Source organism: Heliangelus exortis, chromosome 7, assembly GCF_036169615.1.
Source record: "Heliangelus exortis chromosome 7, bHelExo1.hap1, whole genome shotgun sequence".
NCBI lineage: Eukaryota > Metazoa > Chordata > Aves > Apodiformes > Trochilidae > Heliangelus > Heliangelus exortis.
Window position 1 is genome coordinate 2,225,948 of NC_092428.1, and position 16,833 is coordinate 2,242,780.

The 16,833-nt window shown below is 37.6% G+C and overlaps 1 protein-coding gene across 7 annotated transcripts in view; it reads left to right on the plus strand.

The window, feature by feature from the left end:
- KAT6B (lysine acetyltransferase 6B) overlaps positions 1-16,833 on the plus strand; it is a 103,422-nt gene that overhangs the window by 34,665 nt on the left and 51,924 nt on the right. The window lies entirely within an intron of this gene.

Consider the following 16,833-nt stretch of genomic DNA (forward strand, 5'->3'; position numbering starts at 1 on the left):
AGGGTGGCCTATATCTCTGCTTGTATCTTTTGTCCTTGAAGCTGTGGGGTGATTGTTAGGTGCTACTTCTCATTTCTCTGCTGTCCCTATAGCTCCTGAAATACTAAAGTACCAAATCCATGCACAAGCCAAGTGAATGCTTACAAAGGTATTGTATTCACACTTGAAATACTGGAGCTTATCAGAAATTGAAGAATGCCCATATTTTGAGCATTTAAAATTGAAATGGAGAAGTCTTGTTGTTCCATATGATGGAGAAGCAGCTTATACCACTGTAGAAAGACAGATCAACTTTGTGGGGCTTTTTTTGTATTTTACAATTCAGCACATCTGGATTTAAGAAGCATGCTTGTAGAAGTTGTCTTGAATTACATGGTGGGAGAGAAATTAAGAACTGCCATTGTTTAAGTTAGATTGGTCTGCACATTCATAAGGTGGGATGAACTGTGTTCCAATTTCTGATGTCAGTCACTTAATTTTTGCAAACAGGCCATCTGTTTGCAGTTTTCTATAGAACTATCAGGGAAGACCCTGCTAATCTTTTTTTACCTAACCTGGATATTTAGTAACGTACTTCTGGATGATGTGTTCATGATTCTTGTTTGCTCCATGGAGTGATTCCAAACCCAGTCCTAAGTCCTGCTAAAATTTAATTCTCTTGGTACTTTCTTTTCAAAGTTAATTGATGTGACGTGCTGTGGTGAGTCCTATATTGAAACTGACAACAATGAGTTAAAGAAATCCTTTGTAGTTCCAGCAGCTGTGTTGGTGTTTCTTCATCTGTGCTATTTTCTGTGAACTCTTCTGTCTTAACTGGGAGTGACATTTGATTCCTACACTACAGTGTATCTCCTGCAGGAGTCAGGTTAACACAGAGACCTTAGTAGAGGAAGGGGACAGTGTAGTGACTCCTACAATTAACTATTTGGTTATCAGTCAGTTTATAAATGTAGACATGAAGGTTGCTGAGGGGCCATAGGTAAACATGGTATTCTTGATATATTCTTGCTCTGCCTGTCCAACTCTTCCCTGCCCTCTCCATCCAGGTATGGAAACTGAACACCACTGGAAACTTGTTAATGCTGTGTTACAAATATTGATACTGCTTTGATATTGGAAAGTTGTTTAGTAAAACCAATCTAGTAAAACCAAATGCTTGGCACACATTCTGCTGATCTAGCAAAGCAAGTGTTCATTCAGGTGTTTGCTGAATGTCTGAAAATTATTGATGAATCTGTCAAGAAGTGGCTAGAGAAAACCACTCAGAGGAGGTTCTCAAGTTAGATGACAGCAGGTGCTGTGTACATGCAGTGTTTTCTGTTACTGTGATTTTAGATGCTTATGTTTAGCTACAAGTATTGGAGCTTGCACTGTGTTAGAAACCAGTGACTTGCTCTTCTGTGGACATTTTAAAGGATTCCTCTTGCTGGATCACTTGATGTGCTTGTCTGCCATACTCTTGAGGAAGGAAATGATTGGTGCTCATATCTTTTAATGGTTCTAAATGTTCTTAAAACAAATGTTAAAGTACTACATTTATAAAGATGACAGCTCCCACTGTAGTCAGGCAATTCCTTCTCTTGACATCTATGCATTTAACTTTACTCACTTGTGATTAAAAGTCCAAGGTACTGTACTCTGGATAAAACACAATGCAGTAGCTATTTAAAAAGAAATAATTAAAAATTCCTGGCTGTAGCAAGTCCTTCTGCTTTACATTCATTGCCAACTATTTAAGAACTAGAAATCTGAAAACATGAGTTCTGTTCTAGGCTTTGCCACTTGGAATTAAAATGATGATGGGCATTTGTTCTCACTTCATACATTAATGCACGGTGTTTATCTGGTCACCTGGCAGGCATCTTCTTAGCTTTTTCAGTAGAGAGTTTCAGAAGTCTTTTTAGAGCTGAACATGAGCTCTCTTTTTAGAGATGAGTGGTAGGAGTCTTTTATTTGGAATTATAGACCACTGGTTCCTCTGCATTCCAAATATCCTATACCATTCTGAATTCAAGATGGCACCTCAATTCTGCCCTGGAATTAAGAAAATAATGGCAGCTGCTTTTTAGCCTGGGATTGACAGGTTTCTTCTGTTCAGTGTTGACTAGAAGAGACCAGTGGTAGGAGAGGCACATACTGGAATTTTGCTACCAGTCCTTATCACTGATATCTCTGCCTTCTTAAGTAACATTTTCAACATATTTATTAGGTACCTTCAGCCTGCTATGGAAAAGGGACTGATAACTTTCAGAGTTATGCCATAGATAAAACTGACTTATCTTTTTTTATGTTAATAAAGCTGCTGCACTTGACTTTATTTAAGGAAATGACTGTCATCTGGCAGCTCTATTCTGCCTAAGAAAACAACAAAAAAAAGCTGGATGTTCAGGCTTCATTGTGTGAACATGCCATATTAAATTTTCTCTATGTAGTTCTCAACAGAACTGTCTATAATCTGCTAACATAAAACTGAACCTTAATGTTTTATCTTGTTTCTTTCTTAATACTGTGTTTGGATGTATTTTGAAGAGAACTCTGAGAGATTTGGTTTATAGAGAAGAGCTACTAATAGCTGAGTACAAGCTGTTTCCCTTTCCTCATCTCTCTCTGGTGATAACATTCTAGTTTGCTTGATATTTTGCTATTACAAGTGAGTTTCAGATTTTCTTAGAAGTTTTATATGGAATTAACTTGTGACACTTGATGCCTTATTTTATGTTTTAAATTAGAGCTAAGATATTTATAACTTAATGTTCTTAATTGGAGAAGAGAAAAAAAAACTTTCTCGCCCCTGTGTAGCAGGGCAGGGAACCTTAGGTGGCTATAAACTTGAATCTCATTTTGATTTTCTTTTTAAACTACTCATCTTGGTTTTTAGCAGCCTTGTGTCATACCTTTTAGTTTACAGCAGCCTTAAGAGTAAATTTTTCCTTCTCCCCACAACCCGTGCATTTTGTTTACTTCAGTGTTAGTTACATCATTGTGAGGCCAGCAGCTTTAAAGAAGGTTGGTTGTTGTCTTTTATGTGCACAGATATAATGACTCCCATTGTTATTGCTTGCTTAAGCAGTGACAACTTGACTTTTTTTTCTTTTTTTAAGTATGTATTTAATAGATTTTAGCAATTAGAGTAGACATCTGTTTGGAGATCAGTAGCAATCAAAATCACTTAAGAAGAAATTGTTGGCTCATAATGCATCTAAAATATTTCTTGAAGTTCAGATTCTTTTAGCTGTTGCTAAGAGAGAGATTTTCACTGACATGAGGGATGTGAGGAGATGTCAGCATGCTACCAGTTGTTTTATAGGCAGTTAGCTCCACCGCCTTGCAGATGGTTGGAAAACTCTTGGTAGTGGGTAAATGTGTGCTGATTATCTCATTGAATTAAGGTAACCTTTTGTCATTCATTGAATTCTGCAGACCAGGCACTGAGCAGCTGCTCTACTTTTGAATTCTGGATTTAGTGAATACAAAGATTATGCTAAAGGGTATTTAGTCCTCTTCCAGGTACTGAGCATTAGACCAGTGTAAGAATTTTTTTTTTTTTTATTCAATACTGGCTTCAGTGTGTTAGTAATCACAGCAGTCCAATAGGAAATAATCTTCAGTATTTTGTCCACACTGTGTTTTCCAACTTTGTTGCCACCACAGGCTCATTGATATTTTAAGCTTTGGAAGTAGGTCGGCAAGTGAGATTGCAAAGAGCCATTGTGTTTTCCTCCCTCCTACTTCTCTTCCTCTGCTTTTTTTGAAGTGATCCAAAGGAAAGTAACTCTTGATTCTGGTTGCTTTTGTTAACTAGTTTCGGGTTTTGTTTTGGTGGATTTTCTGTCCTTTGTTTGTTTTTCGGAAGGAAGTATGATTTGATACTATGTAGCTCATGTGGCTTAAAACTAGTTCACGGTTTATTGCTGAAGCTTGCCTCAAAAACACTTTAAGAAATTTGATTATTACAAATTTAATAAATATATTAAATCTATTCTGGATCACACTTGTGAGTATGCACGTCATCTACTGGAGGGTATTTTTAAAGGTGATGGTTAACTGTGAAAGTAAAACTTGATTGTAAGCTTATTTCCCCACCCTTTTGGAAAACTAATTAGTAGGCAGAATCAGGGTTTCAATTAGATCGTTTTCATTAAACACTGTTTTTGCAGAAAAAAATGAAATATTTAGTTTCAAGAACTGTTTTGAAAAGGGGCTGGGGAAGGAATTGGAGCCTCCCCAAGGTAAAGCTTAAGTTATTTGCATTGCAGAAAGTGAAAATGGTTCTGATTTGTTAGTGTTTACAGACTTCAAAAAAACCCCAACATTTAAGGTCTTCAGATCAGTATAGTTTTCTCCGAGGAAATTGTTTACTAAGGATCTTAAAGGTATGGATTTTTTGAGGATAATTCTGTTGCTTTGGGAATACAATGGATAAAATCTAACCTAGAATAAGGTGGTGTTACAGCAATTATAAATAAAGCAGTATACACGTATTACTGTGCTGTTGTATACAAGAGGTAATATACTTCTGTAACAAAATAATGGATTGAAGACTCAAAGGACACTGAAGAGACCTTTCTCAAGCCATTATGGTCCTCTCAGTGAGGTTTAGATACAGATCAGAAATAGCTATATATATTACAGCACCTCTTTTGCTGGGGTGAGATGTAAACGGAAGAGTGCTAAGAGTTTGAGGGTCACTTTCTAAAATACCTTACAGGAGAAAATGTTTCTGAGATCCAGGTTGGGTTCATTTGCCCTGTTTAAATATAATTTAGACTTCATTCTTGAAATTGTGGGGGGTTTATCTATTTTTTTTATAATTTCTATAATATTTTAATGGGTCTTTATGTTCTCTGAACCCTCAAACCTCATTATATGTACTGCTTAGATTTTTGCCAGTAAATAATTACTCATCCTTCATGCAATTTGAAGCAGTATTCTTGGGCTTTTTCTGTCGAGACTACATTGTTCAAAAACTAGAAAGTCTATTTTGATTGGGTTATAATGAAAAGCCTGATTAAAAATCAGTATTTGAAGTATAGAATTTAGAAATCATTGCATTTTTAAGTTGAATGACTTGTAGTTATTATATAAACTTAGAGTAAGACAAGCACATGCTACTCTGAATTAATCCTTTTAGGAAGCCTAGGAGCTGAAATGTTTTCCCTGCAAATACCACAGTCAGTGATACATCTTTGAAATTAGAGAAAAAAGGAAGGGCTTCATATTTGTGTGTTTACTTTCACTGTGTTTGTGCCCTAATAATCAAATTGGTTTCGATTTCTGAATGCAGTGTTAACACTTAGGTGGAATACATTTAATCATAAATGATTGTTTGAAATAACATCTCATGCTGAAGAAATTGCTTTTACCTAGTGGAATTTTTTATAGAGGTTTGGTGGTTTTGTTGTTTGTTTTTTTTTTCTTAGTTAATGGCTGATGTGTAAGTCCTATACTTTTCCAAGAATTCCTCATGTTTTGAAAGTTTGTTATGGTCACAGGGTATAAAAAACTGAGATGTTGTCATAGAGAAACAGCTTTAAAAAATGGTCTGCTTAGCATCTTTGTGATTGCCCTGATATTAAGAGTAATTATTACATAATGTAGTATAGATGGAAATCAGGTCTTCCAGCACACAGCAGCAAGAGGGAAGCATGACTTAAAACTGCCATTCAAACTGAAGTGGCAGCCATTGCTTGTAAAGAACTTAAGAATGTGCATTTCTCCTCCAGCAGTCTATTGTTATGTTGAGTTTTATAAAAATACCAGTTTTGATAAGAATTTATTAAGTAGTACCACAAGAAAGTAATGGTTGTTTTATTTGCAGCTTCAGCTTATTTGTATCCACAAAACAGTCAATACTTAAGTCTACAAAAATGTGGGGTTTTCTTAGTGCATCTCTTTTAATTCCATCACAGGTCTACTGGATACAGCTTATAGTTGCTGTCAGAACCTACTCTCTCTGTGGTTACTACAGATTTGGAATTTATGCTCTATGCCTGGCTTTCTGTTTCTTGGGTGTGTGGGGTTCCAATTTATTTTCAGGCTTTTCTAAGAGCAGCATGATCTGGAACAGATAGCTGGCTTAGTGAAAACCATAGCAAAATATATTGTTGGGGTTTTTTGTGGGTTTTTTTGTTTGTTTTAATGCTTTTGATGCTGACTTAGTAGAAGTGCATTGAAGACATTATGTTAAGTTGTGATTTGTGGTTTAGCCTCATGGGTGTGAAGCCCGAGGGAAAAACTGTAGTAAATACTTGATTAGCAGCTTCCAAAGAGGTCCTCAGAAGTCTCCTGTTCTGAAAGTGAGGGGCAGTAGCAATCTGTATGAAACCTGTTCACTCTACATTAGGTAAATTCTCAGGGTTCTTTTGCCCAAAGTGCCACTTTGTATTCAGACTGCACTTTTGAGGTGCTATCAGCCTCAGTGCAAACATTGTGCTGTGGTGGTGTGTTACTTTTGTAGTCAGTTTTAATGCTTCTCCAGAGTGCTAATCAGGAAGTCATTAGTACAAATAGCACAAGCCATAGATGAGGACCAAACACTGGGTCGGGATGGACGCACTTCAATCTGTGTCTTCTAAATCTGTGGCTATTTCAGAAACTTCAAGCTGAGCAGTGTTCACTTCTCTGAAGTCATTCCTGACCTTTTCCCATAAAGGGACTTCAGCTGATAAGATCTTAGCATGGGCTTTGTGGTTTCACTGCTCATAATGAGGGGAAGGAAAAAGCTGACTATGATGTGAGTTCACCATTGTGCTATAGGACACAGTATAGGACATGCTGTTTCCTGTCCTGTTTTTGTAGAGTTTAATATTTTAATATTTAAAATAATGCTTAAAATAATGTGGGGAGTTGGGAAACATGCATGGTAAGTGTTGGACTGTTCATCTGCTGAAGGAAAGAGTAGATCTTTTTCTCCCCTTTTTATTTCACTGGCACTGACTTCTCCCACCCACCTGCCTTCCACCACCACTCTGCAGCTTAAAAAAACCAAACAGCTGACTTGAGACCTTGACTGCACCGTCTGTATTTCTTTACTAGAGTAGAACTGACTAAAAAATGCAGGCCTGAGGCAGTGCTTACATTTCCAAAGCCTAGAAGGGCTTCCAAAGCCTTGAGAAGGAACTAAAGAGTGTGTCTATGGTATATTGTGCTGCAGGGTCTGCAGTGGTAGAAGCACAGGTGAAGCTTTTTAACAGGGTTGGCTTGTGTGTTAGCTCAAGAGCTCAAGCTTTCATAGGTGGATTAAAATAATCTTTCTTTGATTGGGAGTTCTAACACTGGATTAAATTGTGACCAAGTTCAATAGATAATCCATTAGAGTACAATCAAAAGACCAAATGAGTGCTGTGAAGCAAGTTTTTTAGAGTCCAATGCTTAATTATTCTGACTCTAGAGCAGATGTGTCTTGAGACATATCATGCAGAAGTTTTATTTGAGAATGGGAAGGCTTTTAGCTAGATTATAGGAGCAAGCTGTTCTGCAAACAAAAAAAGATGGAATTTTGTTAATAGAAGAGGTGGGTAGTGTAATTCATCCTGCAGAAGCAATTCTGTAGCACTAATAAAACAGTTTTTGTTAAATGATAAAAAGGGCTGGAAGAGGAGAGTACTGGGCTACAGAGCTCCTGTGGTCATTTGTAGAATTGGGATGGGATGTCTTGGGATCTTTGGGATAGGATCAGCTTGGAATGCCTTGATTGTGAAGACATCATGAATTTGGTCAATACAAATTTTTACGTGCGAGGTCTGTAGTGACCTTAAGTATCACCATTCTTTATGTTGTGAGGTGAAGACCTGAAGGGTGTAAACCCCTTCTATCTTTTTCCTTTCCCTGTGGATATATAGCTTGAATGCATCAGAAAATGCAGCCATACCAGCAGGTGCTGGAGACACCTTTTCAACTATGATCAGTACTGATGGACACCTACCTGTAAAGGCTTCTTGGAGACATTTGCCTTGGGTACTATCCTTGATAAAAATGCATCCTTTCTGGAGGAAAATGTCCTGGGTGTCTGCAGGTTTTCCTTTGCTGGCTGTCAGGGTTGACAGGTGACACGTAAAAAGTGCAACAGCTAAAAGGCAGAGAATCTTTTGCATCCCAAGAGGAAGCAGCTTTGTTGCTCCTTGCTGCATTTCTTTTGTTACTAGTAATACAGAATAAAATACTTCAGGGTGTCTGAAATCCCAAGCCGTCATGAATATGTGAAAACAGGATTAACAAAATGCTGAAGGTCCATAACAAAAAGTTGGTTTGTGCTGTTGACAGGTGTTGTCCTTTAAATTCCAGGCAAGATGCAAAGAAACCATAAAAGGAGTGTGACTTACTTTCATGCCATAAAATAAAGGGGAGAAATGGGGGTGGGGGGGATATACTACCTTCTTAGGAAAGTTGTCTTTTGTGCATATGTGTAGCATTATGCAAACAGATTTTGAAAAGCATGCTTTCCTCACTGCTTTTTGCTGTGTTTGCCTTGGACCTTTGAAGGGTACTGTACAGCACAGCTGCAGGCTGTTGAATCCTGATTTTTTCTGCTACTTCTTTCTCCTTTGATTCATTGAAGACCATTCATAACGTCTGTTGAGGGCCAGCAAGAGAGGACTTCTTGGCTTTCAGACTTTCAGCTCTTTTATACTCAACAAGAGACAGGTATTTTCTCAGATCTTGTTCTTGGGAGATGGAGATTTTGCTGAAGTAGGTGAAAATGTTTCAGGATTTCTCATGGCTGTCTGAAATCAAGTACTTACTGAATCATCCCTTGTCTTCTGTGCCTGTGTTACAGGGGGTTGCCATTTCAAGCTGTCTGAGTAGCAAATTTCAAAACGTGCATTCTGGGTTTTCCTAGAAGCACTTAGGAGCATTTAGCATGTTGGTCACTGATTGAGATTTGAGTCAGCTAGAACACTTCCTGCTCTGTGTTAGTCCAAGAGGGTGTCTGGCATGGCTGGACCTGCAGAACCTCATTCACTGCTGTAATCAGAAGTAAATGTATTAATTTCTCCTACTGGAGTTAAATGAATCTTGAGCTACTTTTCAGTCTCTAAGTAATGAGTCTAATCTACTGCAGGAAAAGCTGTACCAGTCAATGAATAGTGGTACTTTAAGTAATTTTGTGGTTAAAATCTAATTACTGTACAGTACTTCTTAAATCAAACTTTTGCTGGCTGCAGGGCAAAGCATCTTAAGCCTTGTCAAACTTAAACTGTACATGCTGTAGAATTATTTTAAGAGTGATAACTATGATTGTGCCTTGTGCAATGTGTTCTGTATTTACAAGAGAAGAATTGCAGTTGCTGAAGTTGGTCAATTATATGGAAAATAATGGGATTGACTATACTGAGATGCCAGAAAATTATTGAGTGTGTAAATGAGAGCCAAACTCATTAGTCTGTGACATCATACAGTGAATGTGAGGTTTTAATGATAAGCTAGGTACTAATTATGAAGCTTTTTCTATGCTACAAATGACCTAATTTATAAACTGCTAGAAACTAAAGAAGGAAGTCTCTTAGATCCAGAAGCTTGTGTGTTATAACATATTTGTTGGTTTGATAAAAGCTGTATTGTGTTATCTGTTCAATTTAAGCAAGAAGTATTTATTTTCCTTATAATTTAATAGTAAATCTCAAGAGGAGAAAACTGAAGGGAGTGTGATTTTTATATTCTAATGCTGCTTAGCAGTAGTGATTCAGGAATTGATGCAAATAACTGATTTAAACAGCTTCCAGGGAAGAGAATGTTTGTCTTCTGAGAAGTGATTTCTCTGTGCCTTGGGGTTTCCTATTTTTACACGTCTTGCATTCATACACCAAGCTATATGTATATATAAATGTTTTATTTGCATCACCCTCACTTATAAAAAAGAGCGATTTACCAATTTTGTTGCATTGTGAAGACTGGCAGACTCTGATACTAAAACCAGAAAAAACGGGGCAAGATACAGTGAAAATGGAAGGGAAAAACAAAAGACCATGAGGTATGGAAGAGAGATGAAAGATGAAAATACTCCATTTATTGATAATTTTTCAATAGTGACGTTTATCATTGGGAGAAGTTTCCTTTCTCTAGGGACAGGCAGCCATTCAGCAGTTTTGATATTTTTTCACTTCTTCAAGTAAGTTGAGTTGTTGATAGCTGCTGAAACTTGGGCCAAAAGATGCTGTAACAAATGGCATGGCACCATGTACCACTGCAATAAAGCAAGTTTTTAGTACTGACCTATTTGATGGCCTTCTGAAGTCACTAATGAAATCATCCTGAAACCTGTGGTGTCAGTGTGTTCCTCACCTGTGAGAATTGTTGGGGAAAGTCATGATTCGTGGGAGCAACTCAGTAGGACAGCCAATTTAATTGCTCAGAAAACTCTTGTATTTCATGCTAGGTTATCCCTCTCTTCCTGCCCATTCCAATCTAATGTCACTGCTATTTATAACTCAGTTTTGGTTTAGGTGTTTTACTATAAGAAGGCCTGAAACACTGTGCATGTTTCAGTTTTCAAAAGACAGGCATTTTCAAATGGCTGTGGAGGCATAAACTATGCATAATGAAATCAGAGGGGTTGGGACAGAAAATAAATTACTTCTCATATTTTGAAATAATATGAAATTTTTCTATCTGGAGTAAATGATGTGTGTGCACTTGGAGAAAATATAAACCTTCACTGAGTGTATCAGTTTACTCATACCACCTAGATTTTGAGTGCCTACCTGAGAGCAAGCAGTCCCTTTGCAAAAGTGTACTGTCTGCCTTGTCTCTTAATCTACAACAGAGTAGAAAGGTAAATGTGTGTAGAAGCAATTAACATTATGCTCTTGAGCTACAGCACATGTATTTAAGCACATTTTTAGTCTAAGCCTCTCTGTGTTGCCAGAGGCTTTCATTAAGCATTATGCAGGAATCAGGATTCATGTGGTAATATCCAGTGACCATCATGCCTTGTCCTGGAAGAGGTTGGGGTGAAGACCTAAAGCTGGAGGCATTCCAAGGCTGCTGAACTGCAGTGACTGCTGCCAGGTTTCACAGAGCTGGTGCAGCTTATGAATCCATGTAGAGAAGAGTGTTGGTACAGTTCTCCTAAATGGATCTCTCATTTCCATGCAGACAAGCTTCCTTAACCTGTGGATGTGATGTCTCCCAAACTGGCTTTGCATAAGCCACCTGTTACTGCTGTTGATTTCCAAGGCAAATAAGTCTGTGAGCTGCAATGCTAAACCACATCTGTGTCAGAAGAATGAAATATAACTCCTAAAACAGGAAGCTGGGAGGTTGTCATAATAGGTTGGGTTTCTAGACACTTTATTTTGGTGGTCTTCCTGCTGTTTGTCAATAAGAGGTTCTGTGGTCAGCAAGAAAAGAGCATCAAGAAAAACACAGATCATTCATGTTGGGTTTTGCTCAGATCAAATCTGAGCACCTATATTGTATTCTGTGTTAATGATCTTGGTTTGTTAAGGTTGCTTTATAATGTGTGATTGTTTTAAAGGCAATGAATCTTTTTTGACTTTGTTCAAATGTACCAAGCTTAATGAAAGGCAGTTTGAACTGGATCTGGTTTAATGAGACCTCCTTCTATCAAATTCATTGCTTTAAACCCAACTACAAATAAAGAGAATTAAAGACCAAATTATTTCAATATAGATGTGCATTGAGCCAGGGTGTTCTAATGATTAATTTCCTCAAGTGTTTAATTCCCAGTAGGTTTTTGTGTCAACAGCCAAAAAGGAATTTATTGACTTTACATTAAGCATAGTTTGGTCTGGTTGATTATATTATTCAAGTGTGAATTAGTGGGTGGTAGAAGACTGTGTTGTATTGGTATTTTATTTTGTCTTGAGCAAATTGTCTCATGCCTTATTAGCCACTAGTGCTTAAAATGTATAGTGCTGCTCTTGGAATAGATGCTAGGGCATTCACCAGTATTTTTAGTGCATTTCTCCTGTTGTGTAAGGACATCTGAATCCATTCAGAGTTTCTCCCCCCCTGCCCTGAGAGAGTGCTGTTAAAACTGTAAATAGGGATGTTTTGTGGCAGTTTCTCTAGTTGTTTTTTAACATATCTTATTTTGCAAGTGATGTTTAGGTTCAATATCAGTCTGTATCAATTTACAGTTCTCATCTGGGACAAACATAATTCAGACACCAAGCACTTGCCCTTGTTTCCATTCCAAGTCCCATCTTACACATCTGTTGTTCTGAATGGATGACTTTTATTTGTCTCTGTGCATTTAATGGATTGCAGTCAGAAAAAATGATGACTGATGTCTCCTCTCTCATGCAAAGCAAATGCCACAGGAGTATCTTCTTTTTTGTTGTTGTTGTTGTGATTTAAAGGGCAGCAGGTGCTCAAAGAAGTTGTATCCTCAAATGGGCTCTCTTCTCCCCTACCCTAACATGGCATGAAAGTATCGTTAGAAATTAGAGGTGTTGAAATAGATGATCCTGATAGACCTTTTTATGTTTCAATTAAAAATTATGCTGTGCAATTTTTTTTTAAAAGCAGCTTTCTAGTTGGACATGACAGCCCTCCAGTTTGAAAAATAATTACCGTTGGATCAAACTTCCTGTTCTGTGTCTGTTATCAAGTTATCTATCAAAGAAAATGAGATGAGTGATTAAAAGGTTCAGATCAAAGGCAACTGATTTAGCCTCACTGGAGGCTCCCATCTTTTAATTTAAAATGTATCTATGTCTCACTGATTACCTCTCACGTTTATAGAGAAATATTGACATCCTGCTAAAGCATGCAATGACCTCACTTCTAGCTGAGTTGTGTAGGTTTCACTGCAGGCTCTCTGAAAGAATTGATATTCCTGTAACCTTTGGAGGCAAGATTATGTGTTTAGTGTATTAATGAGCTGGTTGAAGTGATGTACAGTAATTTCATCCTTGGGTAAAAACAGATGTGAAAGATTCCGTTTTAATATTTAATCAAGCTCAAAGCCTCTGTTGGCTTGTTTAAGTTGACCTGACAGCATTATACCTGGAAACACTTTGAATTAAACCCTGAGTGCTTGACCTTGTTCAAACAGTTGTAATTTAATAAGGCTGCTGTCTTTGTGGAGATAGTGTGGCTAATGGGCAAGTCCTTTCTTGGCCAGGGTTGCTTTTTATTGCAGTGGGAAAACTTCCTGTCTGCTCTTAAACAGACTTTAATCAAATGAAGTAATAAAAATGAAACAAATAGCGAAAGAAATTTTGTGTGATAGTTGCTAGTCCTTGATTATAGCTAAAGAAGGGGTTCCAGAAGATACATAGTTTCTTCAGATGTCTTCCAGCATTCTCTCCTGACAGATCCCTGGCAGTCACTGTACTGTAGCTCATCTCTTGCCAGAACTGTTTTTCAGGGTTAGGAAACTATTTCTCAAGTGGTATATGTTGATTTGGCCTGAGTAAAGTCTGTAGGGCTTACATGAATTTAAGGGAAATGGAATCCTTCATTTTTTTTTTTTTTTTCCTCCGTTGTGCCTGCAAAAATGTTTCTGAACTTTGTCTTTCTCAAAACAATGGAATCCCAGGAAAAAAAGTGCTTGAATGTTTTTGTGAACATGTGGCACTGTATTAGTTAAGCTTTTTGTGCAAAAAGGTGTTGATGGGCTATCCCTAATGATGTTCTCATGTAACTTAAAAATCAATCAATAAATAAATTTAACAAAATCTGTGTGTGTGAAACTGAAGAGACATCAAAGCTCTGGGATGAGCATTACCTAGAGTGGACTTGGGTTTGGATAGAGAAGAAGGAACAGGAGACAGATGATGGGGAACTGCCAGTTAATAAGAAATAAGGAAGAAGTTGAAGTACAGAAATTTAGACATCACCAGGTCCATCTTCCTCATTGTGTGTATGTTCAAAGGCTTAATAAAATTGTCAGACTTCTTAGAGATTTAGTGGGGAGCATTGTGCTTCTGTTAAAATCTGCCATCAGATCTGGTTAATAATTTGGTTTTCTTGCTCTCCTAGGTTAAGTATGTGTTTCTGTAATTCTAGAGGCTACGTAGTTTAAAGAGCAACAGTAAAATCAGAATGAATTTGAAACAATTTTCAATCTGGAATGTAGCAACAATTGATTATGCTACAGTGTTATTTTAAAACGTGTTTGTTGCTATAAAGTATTAATACAGTTTGAAAGTACATACTGACAAGGACTGTGTACGCTCATAGAAAGCTACCACATGAAGTAAGAAACATACCTCACAATGCAGAACAGAAGTAGCTGTAAAACCCTCCTCTCTTGCAGAACATGGCTTTTGTTCTCAAGATCTGCAAGATAATTCCACTTTTAATGTAATGAACTTTCCACTGATGTAGGAGATGACAGCTTTCTTGGTGTTCCTAGGATGCAGTTGGTAATCATGGTCTGTATGGATGCATTCAACACTGCTGTTCTAGACTGAAGCAATGGATCAGGGTAGGCTTGACCTTGCATTGTAAAGAATTATGCAAATACTGACTGATACCCAGAGTGAATCCAGCAAAGTGTGATTTCAGCCATCTATTTTTTTTTTTTTTTGAAGGCATTCATTAAACAGAAAATAGTTGTTCAGAGTTCTGCTGAACTTCAGTGAAGTGTAGTCAGTTGTGGGTGGTCTTTGAATTATGTGGGTGAAGAAAGGAGAACAAATTCTAAAGTTAAGCATTCTTTCATCTGGTAGTCCCTTGCCTTATTGACACCTTGTGTTTAGGAATTTTAACTCCTGTGGTTTGAGAGCTTGATAATGATTTGTCAGGCTTGAGTTTGCTCTTGTGAGCTGTCATCACAGTTGGTTTGTGCAGTAGCTGCCATGGCCATTGGAACCCCAGTGTGAGTGTAAGGACACCAGTGATAGGAAGTGGCTGGCACCTCTGTGTTAGGATCCTCTGGCAAGATTTGAGCTTTGGTTTCATTATGGATTTTCTGGATCTCTGGTTATCCCCTGGAAGGCTGATGACATGGTGATGTTTCACCTGTGGGTGATGATTTTTAAGTTGTTGTTCAGGTTTTTTCCTATGGGAGGTTATCTTAGCAGGCCTGTGACAGGGAGTCTCAGGGCAGTTCTCCATGAGCAGGTGTCCATTTTATACTTATCCAGGGTAATATCAGGATCTTGCAAGTTTCAACAGGGAGTCTGGGCAACAGATTTCCTGTAGCACAGGAAATACATGAATGTATTCCTTTTTACTGCAGTCATCCCTGTCTTGATTTCTTAAAATGTGTCTGAAGCCATCTGATAAACACATTTGAGGAAACTTCATGTGCTGTACTTGGCTGACATGCTAAAAATACTCTCGTCCTTTCCCCAGGGTTGTTCAAGTGTGATACCATAGCAAGCTGGCAGGTTTCTTCTGTTGTCTTATTTTCCTGATAGGACCTCACACGTGGCTGCCTGTTAATTGCTGCTTCAACTCGGGCTTGGTTGATTTGGTTGTGATTAAACAACCACCCTGCTTTGCCCAGTCCCAAACCAACAGAAAAAAATAGCCTTTTGGTAAGCTGAAGACCTGCAGTAAATAGGAGGAATATTGTGGGTGTGAGAGTGAGCATGAGGGATATAATCTGAGAATTTGGAGATGAGGAGGTAATCAAGGAAGTACAAGATGGGTAATCTAGTGTGAAACCAAATTTAACTAGATAGGTTGTTCTGGGAAATGAAGCTACAAGACTCTAGGTTAAGCTAACTTTGGTATTATTAAATGAAATACATAAAATCTTATGGGTTTAAGGGATATTTCAGAGCCTAAAAAAAAGGGAAATCTGTGAGTGTTGTTATTCTTCTTTTATAGCAACAGATGCAGAGTTCATAATCTCGTTCAAACAAAGGGTCTGTGTATTCTGTCCCTTAGCACAGGCTGTGGAATTATCCAGCTAGGATAGCCAGACATAGTAAGGACAGATATTTTCATTTATTTGGTGTGATATCTCTGTCCTTTCTCCTCTTCTCTCCCATCTTGTTTCCATGACACACAATGAGTTTCAAGAACCTTTTTTCTGTTTGAGCACCTTAACAAACGATGGAACAAATTGCTTGATTTTATTTGGTAATATGATCAAAGAGTCAAATGTAAGCCCTTCTCTCTCTCTTTTCTTTTTCTTTTTTTTTTCTCTTTTTCTTTTTTTTTTCTTTTTCTTCCTTCTTTTTATTTTTTCTTTCTATTTTTTTCTTTTTTTTTTTTCTTTTCTTTATGTTTAGTGGCTTATGGTTTTTTGGATTTTTTACATTTTGTTTTTTTGTTTGGGGAGAGTTTGTTTGCTTTTAGCTACTGACAGAGTATAAAATAGGCAGGCAGCCCCACCAGTGGATTTTGCTTTGGTTGTACTGCTAGGGATATATTCTTAAGAGATTAACCCTGGAATCTCTTGTATATACAACTGCCCCCATCCTCTGCAAACGTGCTTGATCTAACTACAAAACATGATGATTGTCTGAAATGTATACAGTGATATTTTTGATGTGTGTAGCTCTCCAGAAGTTGAAGAGCTGTAAGTTGGGTAGAATGCTTTTCAGTGGCTGGAATGAAAAATGTGAAAACTTTCTTGGGTTTTATGGATTAGTGAAATGCACTTGGTTTGGGGATTTTTGGTGGTTTTGGGGTTTTTGTTTTTTTGGTGTTTGGTTTGTTTTCTTTTTTCTTTTTTGTTTGGTTTGGCTGGGGTTTTTTTGGTGGTTTTTTTGGTGTTGGGCTTGGGTGGGGTTTTTTTGGTTTTTTTTTTTATTTGGGGTTTGGTTTGGGGTTTGGTTTTACTTGGTGTTTGGTTTGGGGTTTTTTTTTTGTGCTTGGTTTGCTTGGTTTGCGGTGGGTTTTTTTTTTGGTGTTGGGTTTGGGTTTTAGTGTTTGGTTTGGGGTTTTTTTTGGTGTTTGGTTTGG